This window comes from Rhodnius prolixus, unplaced genomic scaffold, assembly GCF_049639745.1.
Source record: "Rhodnius prolixus isolate KJV_2025 unplaced genomic scaffold, Rpr scaffold_14, whole genome shotgun sequence".
NCBI lineage: Eukaryota > Metazoa > Arthropoda > Insecta > Hemiptera > Reduviidae > Rhodnius > Rhodnius prolixus.
The window spans coordinates 630,306-644,662 of NW_027411594.1; the positions used below are offsets into that span (position 1 = coordinate 630,306).

The 14,357-nt window shown below is 32.0% G+C and overlaps 1 long non-coding RNA gene across 3 annotated transcripts; it reads right to left on the reverse strand.

The window, feature by feature from the left end:
• Positions 1-430: 430 nt before the first annotated feature.
• LOC141451619 (uncharacterized) lies at positions 431-13,299 on the reverse strand. Of its 3 annotated transcripts, none has more exons than XR_012456946.1 (3): positions 12,454-13,159; positions 10,409-10,489; positions 431-8,984 (listed from the first exon to the last, which is right to left on the reverse strand). It is a non-coding gene; the product is annotated as an uncharacterized lncRNA (long non-coding RNA). The 3 variants fall into 3 exon arrangements; XR_012456945.1 differs by having other exon boundaries at positions 10,409-10,474; positions 12,454-13,158; XR_012456944.1 differs by having other exon boundaries at positions 10,409-13,299.
• Between the last annotated feature and the right edge of the window lie 1,058 nt (positions 13,300-14,357).

Here is a 14,357-nt window from a genome sequence, read left to right on the forward strand (position 1 = left end):
ACTTAAACTATTGATTACTTTATCAAATACGTTTTTTACATTATTCATTTATTTTATTTTATTTTTTTTTACTTTGAAGGAAGACTGATACAAAATTTCAAAGACTTCTTTTTCACGGGGAAAAGCTTATAAGATACGTAGATCAGAAAATAGCAGAATAAAAAAATTTCCGCTGCGATTTCTTTCATTTTCATTAATTTATTTACTTATTTTTTTTTTCTTGAGCTTCTAAGAAGAAAATCACGAAAAGGGAATCACATATTTGCTCGATTTTCATTCTTTTTTGTGTGGTCCTTATTTACTTAAATTTTTACAAACATTCTAATAAAGGATTACAATAAAGATGCAAATTATATGTTTTATTTAAATTTTTTTTAACTCGTTTAAAATATATATTGAAAACTATCTTGGCAATTAAGAAAGGCAGTGATTTTTGCTACTCAATAAGTTTTATATTTACTGGCTTAATTAAAATTTAAAAGCTACTTAGTAAAGGAAACTTTTGTAAACAAAATAATAAAATGAAATTATAAGCAACCCTTCAATACTGAACCAAAAATCCAAAACAAACATCCTCCAAACAACTCCTAGTAGAAATTTAACTCCAAAATTACAAAGCAGGAGACATTTTAAGAAAAAAAAAAAAAATACTAATAAAAACTTACCCCTTCAACAAGCCTTAGATTAGAGTATATGCCCCGATGCATGAAGAGGACAATTTTGTAAGTTTTTTTTTTTTGAAGCCGTTAACCACTATCCTTAAGTGTTGGTATATATTAGCCCTAAACTTTAATCAAATTTGTTGTCCGATAGTTTACTTGTGACACTGAATAAAGAAATTTTGTTTGCAATAAATGATTTGCAACTGAATTCATACGATACTGGTTGGTGACAACAAGATCAGTATAGAAATGGTGTCAGAAAACCGACGAACCGCCTTTTATACGAGTAAAAGCTGGCAAACTTCTGAGTTTTCTTCACAAACCTCAATCATACAGCAGAAGTCTCTTGTGTTGAAAAAAGTTCATAGAAAATTGGAAAAAGTAAGTATAAGCACAATTATGAAAAACAAAAAACTCGTTTGGCCATGTAAAAGTGACAGCTCCTGTAGTTGTTGTAAGAACACACCAAAACGCATGCACTGATACCCTTACTGCCTGACAAGGGATAGCCCTGAACAGATCTCTATCAGAGAAGAAGAAAAGGGCTTGGACTTAAGCTTCTAGACGAAGAAGTCTCACACCTTCATACGTTGACCGAAAGCAATTCACGGCACTCAAGTATAATTTTACGGACGTACTGGACCTTTTGACAATATTAGAAACAAAGTTTTGAAAGCCAAGTACGGTGGAAAACAGAACTTATTATGAATCAAGACATAGAAAATCTATCTGATGATATAATTCAAAAGAATCCATATTAAACAGGAGTTTAACACAAACTTACGGATGGTCAGGAACAGAATCTACTTCCAATTACCATGTCTGCCATGTCTCGGAAGCGGTTCCAGACTGATTCGTCACAATCTGTTTGCTAGGCATAAAATGGCACAAGGGATCTACAAACAATTAGAATAGTTTTTTAGATTAATAAGAGTTATCTATGATTGAGTACACGTAATTGTGCATAAAATTTTCGAATTACACTTAAACAAGTTAGTTCTATTATACGTTTTACCTCCTTTAAAGGCGCAAAACATCTTTGCTTTTAAAGCGAAGAGCCGTTTTTGGGTAGTACTTATCGACTATTCTCTGCCTTAGTCACTCTGAGTAAAACATGCTCAAACATTAAAAAACATAAAAGAAATAATATGGAATATTTTCTGGTAGGCATATTCAATGAAAAGTTAGGTAATAATATGAAATACAGACCAGGTGTTTTTACCCAACTTCAAGGTCTATACAAACAATCCTAAAACAAATATCTAACATGCTATGAGATTAATAACTTTTCCACCACACAAAGATTCTGTTTAGTTTCGACTATCTTTTTACTCTCTGCTTTTATTACTATTATATTATTACAAACTAAACATGAAATGAAACTAAAAATAAAAATATGAATTTTGACATTGTTTTAAAATCTAGCTAACAAGTTGTCCACCAAAAAACCTTAGGATAATTGTTTTTCATCAACATGATTAATAACAATTGGTTTAAAACAGTACAGTGAGTGAAAGAGCCTGGAACCCTCTAAAGTGATCTTAGCAGCAATCGTTGGCAGTCCTGGTAAACTTCCAGGTCAGAACTTCTGGTCAGTCAACGGTCAAATCCATGTAAAACATTTACCTTCTAACTTCTCTATCAACCTAATTTCAATTAATGACCCTGCTATTCCAAGTGTGTAACCATCTAACACTATTCTCCAATTCCAGCTCAGTTTGAGCTGCTAGATGCACTCGCGTTTTACAACTGAATATCGCGCTTTGAATTATGGAATTAAAAAAAAATCCAAACAATAATTCATAACTAGTTAAATTAATAACAACATAATAAAAATAAAACTTTTTTTTTTACTAAAATAGGAAAATTAGAAATTATTAATGTAAATTCGGATTCTTAAGGCCATTCAAATTATTCACTAACTTTAGTAGCAATTTAGGGATCAGGTCGAACATAAGTAGGTTTAATTTTCACCAATTCAGTCTTAGTTTGAAATAAGAAGAGCTATTAAAAGCAATTTGATAATAAATCACCAAGGCCATCACAAAATGAAGTAGACTAGAACAATAAAAAGAAGTTGCTCAGTATTCCAGAGTAGAAAGTATGGATGAGCTATTTAGACTTCAGCTTCATCTAGAGTTGAGCTTAACATCACATAAACTGACTTCAATTCATAAAGGAATAGAATTAGCCTGATCGTAATGCATACTATATGATACACTACATATGTAACTCATATAACATTAAACTAGATGTTAGAGCGAACTATTAAATTATAATCATTTACGAAATTATAAATTAACTAGTCATCTAATCCACTTCATCAGTCCCTGTAATCCAGGTCATCAATTCCTCATCAAACCCTCTAATCCAAGTCATCAATCCCTTTAATCCAGTACATCTATTTCTCCATCCCTCCATTATTTATGACGATCACTCCTAATAAAACTGTCCTACCGGAGAGTTTTAATCCCTCTGATCTAGTTCATCTCTCCTCCAAATACTGGTCATCTATCCATCATCAATCCCTCTAATCCAATTTATCACTCCATCATCAATCCAGTTCATCTATCCATCATCAATCCCTATAATCCAGTCATCTATCCATCATCTATTCCTCTAATCCAGTTGATCACTCCATTTTCAATCCAGTTCATCTATCCCCCAAATACTGGTCATCTATCCATCATCAATCCCTAAAATCCAGTCATCTATTCCTCTACTAATTCAGTTTATCACTCCATTTTCAATCCAGTTCATCTATCCCCCAAATACTGGTCATCTATCCATCATCAATCCCTCTAATCCAGGTCATCAATACCACAACAATAGCTACAAACCAGTTCACCCGCCCTTACGCTATGGCTATCCATATATTCCAGTTTATCTTTATTCTGACTTAGATTTCATCTGAATTTAGCTATCCACTAATGAAGTCTCCCCATTAGCTTTTTTTATTCAATAATCCGGTGTTGATTAACATGTTCTATTGTACAAACTTCAAATTTAAGTGAATGCAATGTAATGTGTGACTAAATGTCTGCTTCAATATTACACACTAACACACTGAACTGGAATTCAATATGCATTGAAAAAAATTCTAAACTAAATATCGCTTCGACAATTGCACTGAGTTTTGTGTATGAACTCCCAAATATCTCTCTAATACCCACTAATCCCTAATCATTCTACACTTCAATAGAACACTTACAGGAAGTGACAATCATTGAAATGTGAAACGATTATCCCTACATAACACGCAGATAGAGAGCAATATTTAGCTAACAGGGATGTAGATCTGCTGCCATGAATGTGGGCATTAATAAAGTTTTCTTTTCGTAGAACAAACATGAACTTTCACAATAAATGCACGCAATACAGAAACCATAAGAGTAAAAAGATTATATAAACAAATTCCAAACCTAAACACATCTTATTAAATTATGTACACTTCAGGAAAAAACAAGAATTACGCATTGCTAATTTCTGGAGCAGCAAGTCTTGCGAGTGTGCGCCTGGAGGCTTTCAGTTTAAATGTGCAGAAATTTCTACAGACTGAATAAAAAGGGCTAATCTAACACAAAAAGTTTCGAAGTAATCTTTTTGTACATATTAAAACCAAAATCGATAATCACTATCAGACTAAAGCACCTACCAATTATCTTAAATTAAAATTTAACAGCATATTTCCCTATATGCCGTCTTACGCAGGGTCTATAAAGACACGAACTTCAGCGGAATACGGAACGGAAGTTCGAAGAACGGCGTAGAACGGTTTTGTTGCAGGCAGCCTTTACTTTTTTTTTTAGACAATATAAGATAGACGTGCTTGCGTTGATTAATAGAAGACAGACGGTAATCGTAGTCAAAATTATTTGCAGCGTCACGGCGATATCGAAAACGACAATAACTATTCGAACGATAAGGGAACCGCCGTTTTCCCTGAAGACCCAGCTTTAGAGAGAGACCTCTTATTTTCATTCTCTTTTAGATTCAACCTCAGACCAGGTTCATTACAGTCTTATGAGAAATTATAAAGCGGTAAATCAGATCATGATAAGTTAAAAAAACACCTCGTTTTTGAAAACTTATCATCACAGATAACGCTTCATTCTTAACCCACCTAAGAAGAAAACCTAAGTTGAATAAAAGAGTTCCCAATTTAGAAAACCAGTTGGATTTGATGTTTTAAATAAAGTCTGCAGAGATCCAAATTTTAAATTTTTACATAGCATTGGAGTAAGATACATCATCTCTCACCACAATTCACAACAATAAAGCTTGTAAAACTTATTTAGTATCCCACCCGCTACCAGGGTAACAAAGCACGCGAATAATTAAAGATCTATTTTGATGAAATTACGATTGATTCTGTTAAATTCCCGGATATATATAAGAAGACTTGAAGTCAAGAACAATATTTGCTTAGAAACTAGATTTGTTTGGGCATCAGCCCATGATTGAGCTACAGTAACTGCTTATAATTAAATTATTTATAGCTCTTTGGGAAATGAATACAACCATCAATATTCCAAAAAAGGTCTATTAAAAGAAAAGAATAGTGTCTATAACTTCTCGTAGTTACCAGTTATCCGATTATCAGATAATTTTGGACAACGCTGACAGCAAAGAAACAAAACAAAAATGGCACTGATATTTTGAGTTGTATTCTACCCTCAACACCAAACTGGAACATTTTGTTCTGAACTTCGGATTCAAAATACTTCTTCCATTAAATCAAGAAATACGATTCCAAATACATTGTTTTTTCTAAATTCCTAACAACAAACAACATCTACTTCTGTCTTTTAGCTAATAATCCAATATCCATCTTCTTCTTTTTTTTCTTACTTCTAACAAACTTGAAGACCCTGTAAACGAGGTAACTCAGGCTGGCTGCAGTCCAACTTCTGCAGTTACCTCATTACAGGACTGTTGTTTTGTTAGCAGCTTTAAAAAATGCTATTGGAATTTCGAAGCGTAGACTATGAAATGAGGTAGATTGTTCTGGTGGTGTAGTTTAAGTAAAATGTATTTGCAACCTTTTTAGGCAATACGTTAGCAACACTTAATATATATTAAAAATAATATATATATTATGTGGTCGCCACAGTTATGCTTATTCAATTCAATTAAACACCGAAAAGAAAAATGGAATCATAATTTCAAATTAATGGAAGAGATTTGGAATCCTCAGCCTGACAATGTTTATTTGTTGGAGAGTGTAAATTAGATAACATTTCTGAAATTATCTGAGCACTTTTCTGCCGCCAGTGATCTACAAAAACGACCTAGTTATTCGTTACAACCGGAGGGCTACAAGGAGTTATAGTCACGCTGTTATCATTATTATTTTTTTATCTGACATTTCTGGAATATTGTATTTTAATTCTTCAAGGAACTAAATTTTTTAACGTCTTCAAATTGTTTTCTTACATCTATCGGAAGTCATTGGATTAAATTACTAGTAATAATTAACTTCGATATTATAGAAATAGATCTTAATTTACTCGCAAGCTATTTGTTACATGTAGAAAGCGATGGATACAAAGCTCTAAAGTCGGATGATGAGAGATGGAAATCAAACTTGCTCAATTGAGCTATTTCAAAAATTAGTTGGACCTTTAGCTGGCTCGATATCATAGTACTGGTTTTGAAATTGAACAAATCTTTTACATCCCTTAATTCCTGCTCAAAATTGCGGGATAAGAAACGGCTAAAGTACCGTTCTATTAGTTCCCATAATTCAATGAACCTTTATTAGATTGAAAATTGAGAATGAAAGTTAAGACTTCTTCCTCCAATTTAGATTAGACTAGGGTGGCCTCAAGGCCTACGCCACCGCGACCCCTTTGGATCTATTGTGGCTCCCCTCACTTTAAAGCTCACCCTCCAGACCTGTCCTTTTAATCAGACTCTTAATGCTGGAGAGCGACTCTTGGGTAAAGCTCACAGGCCTTGGCTTTTCCTCCCCGAGAAGTAACATCCTTAGCCACACGAGCCCCTCACACTGACACAACACGTGCAGTGCCGTTTCCTCCTCTTCCTGACAGAACCTACATAGGCTATCATCTGCCAGGCCCATGCGATGCATGTGTTTCCTGAGTTCCTCCAATTTAAGATGACAAATAGAAAAAATGCTGTACCATTTTACATTTAAAACAAAAGATTAAACTTTTAGTCTGAAAGTCTAAATTTGGTTTAATACTGAAAAAGATCACATCCTACACTTAATGTATTGCAAGGCCTACTCAGAAATTAAAAATTTAAGCACATTCATAAAGAAAAGCCATGCATAACAAGCTATCTGTTCCAGATATTAACAACGATCTCAACTGACAAGTTCAACGTTTTTGTTTTTCACATATTGTGTACATAATAAGACAATGAGTATAAGGTTTGGAGGTCTAGATTTATATAAGCTTAACCATTTTGATTCCTACATGACCATATTGTTTTTTGCGAAAGCCGTTTTATGTGTCGCTCAAAAGGAACATTGATAATGTTCAAATTCTAGTATCTACATAGCTATCCTTGTAAGGTAAAAACTGTCCCCTTCCATAAGCGGGAGTATGGCAATAATAATCATTTAAATTTTAACAACTTACCACTTACAACAAACTGCACTAAGATTAGGGATTAATGGGGAAAGATCAGTTGATCTGAAGTACAAGCAGACTAATGTTCAGAGCATTTGTGTGTTAATTTAAAGTTAATTTTGATTCTTTTTTTTTAAACTTTGCATTACAGATCCTATAGTAAACTGTACGATTATGAAACTGATTACATAACACATTAAAAGCAATGTTTTAAATTTGAGGTTTGGAAAGATAGAACATGTTAAACAATCCCAAATTATTGAAGAGAACTCGAAATTATATCACTAATGGAGATTTATGCAAAAACATCAAACTTGAATTTTTCCTGGCCAGCAATGAAAGCCTCCTGACAAGCAGAAAATAGGTTCAATGATTTTTGTTGCAATGATAGAGAAGGAAGTTGGTTGTGCGAGGATATTGATGCCAAAATTAGCTCTGAACTGAAACTGCGGAAGCTGTTTCTGAGTAGAGGCAAGTAGTAGAACTGTCCTTTGAAGATGAAATGCCGGTTTTTTTTCTTTAGCAAGATCCTTTCAGAAATAAAATTAACCCTAGTGATCCTGCGTAGAATTGCTTGCCAGTAAAAATAGTTGATGTAGTTATGAGAGGATTGAGGTGGTGAAGAAAAGTTGCGATTGGATGTAAAAAAAGAAAGACTGGTGTTCTTTTGAGGAATAGCTATGTAGAGGAGGAGTTGGAATCCTGCATTGAACCAGGAAAGCCACAGCAAAGGGAGGCTTGATAAAGGTGTGATCGATGAATGGAAAGCCTAGGGTCCAGAATGTAGAAGCCAATGAAACTCTAGCTGGTCGTTTGTAATTCCTTCTTTGTTTCAATATTTAGAGAACAGGAAATCGTAGTAGCATTAAGTTTGTTTTGATAATTACCAACTAGTTGAGTAGTGGTTTCGGAAGGAACAGTAGGGAGCTCCAAAATGAATTCTAACATCCATAAAACTGTCTTCAGAAGACTCCAGATACTTTTTTTTTTGTTTAATTGGTCGTTTAATATTTTGATAATTCGCTCAAATATCTTAGATAAATTTAATTAGAATAACATATGTATGTCCGGAAACTTAGTTATGACACCTCAGATGTATTTCCTGTATTAGTCATAACTAAGTTGTAGGCCTAATTAAAAATTACAAAAAGCCTAAATCCACCCATAGAATTCAGGTCAGTTTATCTTCTGTTAAACCCAAACTGTTGAAATTGAATTCTGTAAATAATTAATCCAAGCCTTCTCCATAACAAAATAAAGAGTAAATCTTTATAAATGTATTATTTCATCGCAGCTTTGTGATGGCATGTTTCATTAATATCATAGATTGTAGCCCGTTTCTAATTCCGAACTAAAAATTAAATAACTAACATCTAAAGTCTACTTATTTCGATTTGAGCACTTAATTTGCTAAAGTAGTTAATGCTTAATTTAAATGGCGTCATTATTAAATAAAATTACATTAATAATTTTTTTTTTTTCTAGTTTTTTTAAATATTTTATTTTTATTTAAGTGGTATTAACTTTAACTAATTCCAGCATAAGCATAAATACGTTATAAGTTGAAAGTTATACAACCGTTATAACCGTTTCAACTCTTTAACAATTAGATCTAAATTGTCATTTTGTTGGTCCTATTTTGCTTCACAAATTTTGGGTAAAATTTCTTGCTTCGTCAGGATAATTCCTCATCAAATACGTCATCACATTTGTTGACTTCCTCCTGTTAATACAACAAAAATATATCTGGTTCAAACCAACAAATCAAATGATATCAAAGAATTTAACTTTAATTCTAAGTGTAAAGTGATTTTATCCTATAATGTAATTATGTGAAATGTTGTTGCATATGTTACATATAATTTTTTATTTATTTATTTATTGCAACTGTACAAAATATACAACATATAAAATAAATACATTATTTATTACATATACATATATAACTTATTTTGGACGATAAACCGTAAACTGTCCAAAGAGTATTAGTTACTCATTCTTCCGCTGAATTTCATAAAACTCTTATACGAACTCATAAATAAGTTTAAAGGTGCTTCAAATGATTTTCTTTCAACAAAAAGATGAATATGACCAAAATTACTTTCACTGAGTTAAATTCAAATCTTAAATGTCTACCAGATGACTTAAAATAAATTTATATTTTGTCCATATTATAAACTGAAGTTGAATAAACAACATAACTTTTCATCAGTTAAATTATTCTCTTATTAGCTAAACAAAAAAATAGTCTAATTTATCGCTACCGACTCATTCAAAATTCACATTAATACCTACTTCAAATTTAGTAAATACCTAATATGCTTAAGATCACTTATCTACTCAAAATTTAAAGAGAAGAAAAAAATTATCACTCGAATCTAAAATTTACTCAGTTATATTCAAACAATCTACTTCCAAACTTTATTCAATTAAAATAAATTTTAAGAATAAAATAATTGAAAATGCAATTCTTTTAAAAATTATTTATTTGTATCAATGTTTTTATTAAAAAGACAAATTTTAATAAAATATCAATCAATTAATAAAATAGCAATCATTCAATTGAAAGTTTTTGAAAAAATGAAAAGAAACGTGACTAAGAAATCATTCATATCAGATTGGAACATGTCCGATATTGGGTTAAAATTAAGTTAAATTTGGGACAATTTGTCAATTTAAGTTAAATTTAGGTTAACTGTATTTAAATTGGATTTTTTATCATGCATTGTAATAAATAAGAGAGCAAAAAAAGGTATTAAACAAAATACCTTAATTTCCATCTAATTTTTATTATAAAATCTAAATTATCTTAAGATATTAATAAAAACAATTAAATAGTGATAGTAAATTAAATTGGTAATAGTAAATTAAAATAATAATAGTGAATTAAATAGTAGTAATATTGATAATCAACAAAAAAAAACCACTAATTCCAAGAATTTAAAATTCATGCCTGTTTGAACAAGTCGCGTTGGCACATAAAATTAATTTAACAATAATCAAGTTACAATTAAAAATAAACAATTTAAATAAAACTGTTTAAAATATGAAATTTGTATATAATCTTCTTTCTTATTTATTATTATATTAATAACAATAAAAAACTAGATGGAATACATTCAGTTTTAACTAAGAAAATGAACTTACCTTGGAAGAGCGATGTTGCCCGAACGAAAACACGAGTAAAACTGGCAAAATGGCCGACAGGAGGTTCTACAAACGTATGTGCTGTTTTAAAAATATTATTAATTTTTTTTTAATAAACTTAGATTGAATTTCATGAAATAATGACATAAAAAAAGTTTTCTGAACTTAAAATATTTTTTTATTAATTTATTTATTAGGGACTACTTTATGGTGTATATGTGGAAGGTTACCTTGCGTTACTTTTGATAATAAAGTAGTTCCAACTAATAATCAATTTTTTCCTTTTTTTACTTTAATTAGACTAGTTTTAATCTAATTAATTTTTGGAATTGAGTTTTGAAAAGAAATTAAAAGTTTTTAAGACGAAAATAGAAAGCTACGACTTCATTTTGGCGATTCTCGTGAACTGCTCAATAGATTTCCTTTAAAATTGAAATTTTAGTCAAGTAATAAACTATATAAATGAGCCCCGTAGGAGGACGTGGATTAGCCCCTTCTTCAGGGTACTTGGCGGCCCTGCGGGCATCCCAGCGTAACAACATGAACATGAGTAACATTACACTGTAACACCCCAATACATTTACACAGTACATTGTGGGGCATAGTGATGGTATACCCCCACTGCTAATCCTTGCTTCTATCTCTCCTTTTATCCTGTCTGCCCCTTTCCTGACCGCCCGGATCCCTGCCCAAGCTGAGATGGGGACTGGTGTCGAGGCTGAATGCGCACAGGGTAGTAAAATATAAGTGCGGTAACGATCACCTTAGGGCACCAGGCGAAACCCCATTGTAATGTAGCCTTCCTGTGGTGGTGGGGATATGCCACAGGTGACCCTTGATCCCCCACCTCACAGTGGAAATAACGGCTGCCAGGGGATGCCCTCAGGGGGTTCTGTCTCCTCTCCTGTAGTGCATGATCGCTGACGACTAACTTGAGATTCTAGACTTTCGTAGGTTCTAGGCTCCGGGCTACACAGATGATATTTCTCTGGTGGTGTGGGTTAGGCACGAGATAGTCGTTGCTGAGCTCATGCAGGAAGCACTCCAGATAATAGAGAATTGGGTTAGAAGCGTAGTTCTTACTGAAATCCCTTCTAAGACTCCTCTGGTCCCTATATTAGTTGAAGGGACGTAGAGAGCTACAAAAATCTTCGAATTTTTGACAAAACTCTGCATGTGTCGGGTGAGGTTAAGTATCTGGGCGTTGAACTAGACGCCAGACTCACTTGGAAAGCACATTTAGATAAAGCTACACTGAAGGCAAAACAGGCTCTTTTGGTACTTCTAGAACCTGTGGGAAGACCTTGGGTTTACGCCCCAAAATTACCCACTGGCTCTATTATGCACGAACAGTCATTCTTTTCATCATCTACGGTGAGCTAGTGTGGTGGAGGAAGACTAAACAACAGTAGGCCAACAAGGCTCTGCTAAGGTGCAGAGACTGGCCTATCTGTTGACTTCGAGGGTTCATCAAAATCAAACATAGTACGAATTTATAGGATATATACCGATGAAACTGTAATATATAATTTTCAAGAAAGTTTTTATTTAAAGATTATCAGTTATTCCAGAAACATATCGTAAACCTATTCACTGTAAGCTCCTTCAACCAATTTCCCTTTATGTTAAATAATTACTGTAAAAACAAATTTGAGTACCTATTTTATCATATGATATAAATCTAAAAAAAAATTCCTAAATGGTGGTTCACGCTAATACAAAACGAAGGTCAAGATTTACTTCGGTTTTCACAATGCACTTTGCAAAACTGGGTTTTATAGTTTCCGTTAAAATAAAAAATAAATAGAACTAAAACGTCCAGAAATAAAGTATTTAATAAAATGTCAAAGCTTTAAGAAAATCGAGGAACCGAAAATCACCAATTTATATTTTATGATTCACTCAATATACAATTAATATTTGTAAACCAGCCATGTAATATTCTAATGCCTATATTTATAATTAATTTAAACGCTAACTTAAGTTTATTAAAAGTTCTAGTTTTAAGAATGAATATATGTAATAAATGCAGCCAAAAAACTTACGATTGTAATCTCTCCAGATTTTTAAACTTGTAAAGAAGTTTTAATTATTAGGATCTGTGAAAAGTTTGTCTAAATTAAGTATTATTATTTATTTCAATAAAGAAATAACTCATTAATCGTTTAAGAATTCTCTTAAATTTTAAAACATTGCTTTCACTTGCCAACTCAAGAACATTTTATAGGAAAATGACCACATTCAAATTCATAAAATAAATTACACTTACTTTTTGTTGTAAATGTTAATTTCAAATATAATAGGCCTTAGTTTATTACATTCTGCTGAATAACATTTGTACAATAAAAATCAAAGCTCTTGTACATCTAACAGAGCTAACAGTGATTAGATCAACCTTTCACAATCTTAACATACACATCTTTTCACAGAGAGGCTTTACAGTTTTTCATAAAATTATAAAAAATTTAAAAATAATAATAAATACACAAGTGTTGCACAGGGTAAATTCTTGAAGATCTATTTCTTTTAACTTCTGTTTTTCTCATTTTTTTAAATCTTTCCCTGAGAAAGAACATTGATACATAATGAAAACATACATAAATCTCAAAGTCACTAACACGAATTAAACAATATGCAAGTATTAATATTATAAATTATACTTCATTACTACATACAAAAATTACTATAGATGCAAAACCTTTAAACGAGATGAGTGAACAGTGAACTAAGTAGAGGTTATAATCAGTGTTCAGCTTAATAATCTTACAAATATAATCATATCATTTTCTGGTGGAAAAAGTTTTTGCTTTTTTATGTATGAATTATTTTATTTTTTCAATTTTGATAAAGTTCACTTTTTACATTAATTTTCATTAAAAGAAGCTTTATTCATTTTTTGAAAGTTGTGCCCCACGAACAAATGATTAAATTATAAATGTAAATCTCTTAACACTTCTTTACTTAGTGGTAGAATCGTTAAGCAAAGAAGTGTTTCTAATGCTCTCCTTTCTTGCATAGAAAAACAAATTTGATGAGATTCACTCACAAGGATTTTCTTATAGTTTCTCTTCTTGTTCATTTTTCTATAAACAATATAGGTGTAAGAGAAAGTAGTACCGTCACAAAGATTTATTTTTCTTTTTATGAAATGTTGAAAATTACTCGAATCATTTTATGTCGTTGTATAATTATGTTTTGGACTTTATACAGACCCATTGATTGAAACGAGAAATTTGACACATTGATAGGCGAAGCATACTCCGTCTGGGAATAAATACTCAGTTTTAAAACTTTTCCTAGAACAGAAGTGTTCAGCCGTTTGATTTTTCTGACTCACTTCATGAAAAGAATAATTTTATTGGACCGCGATTGAGAGGAGAGAAAGCAAACCAAATGACTGTGCAGTTTTCATCGAACCACCTAGGAAGTTGAGTGGTGTGCTGGCGCAGTCTCTTAAGGAAGCCTCCTACTCAACAAGTGCTTTCTCTTCTCCTTTGAGATTATTGCCTAAAGTGGCTAGCTTAGAAACTCCTTCAGAAGTCTTGTAAAGGCTTATTCCCCTAGATAATGAAAGGGGTAATTTAGATGAAATGGAAAAACCGTTACCAGCTTCCCTCGTATTTTTCTAATCAGAACGTTCCTTCGTCTAATGCTTCGCAGCTTTCTTGCTTCGTCACATTCAAGAGTAATAGTGTGGTTTTCAAGTTTATATTTTATATTTATAGAGATAATCAGGTAGGTAAGTAAAATTATTATTATTTGATTACTTATAATTTGTGGACATCAGATTATGGATTTAATTTTTAAAAAAAGAAGACTTTTTAATAGAATTTCCTACTTTAATACTTATGTGAGTTGTGATTAAAAAGTGAATTTAAATCAGATCTACCCTTAATCCTTTGGAAATTTAGTTTTGAATTTTTGCTCGTACTGATGCTCCATTTTCTTT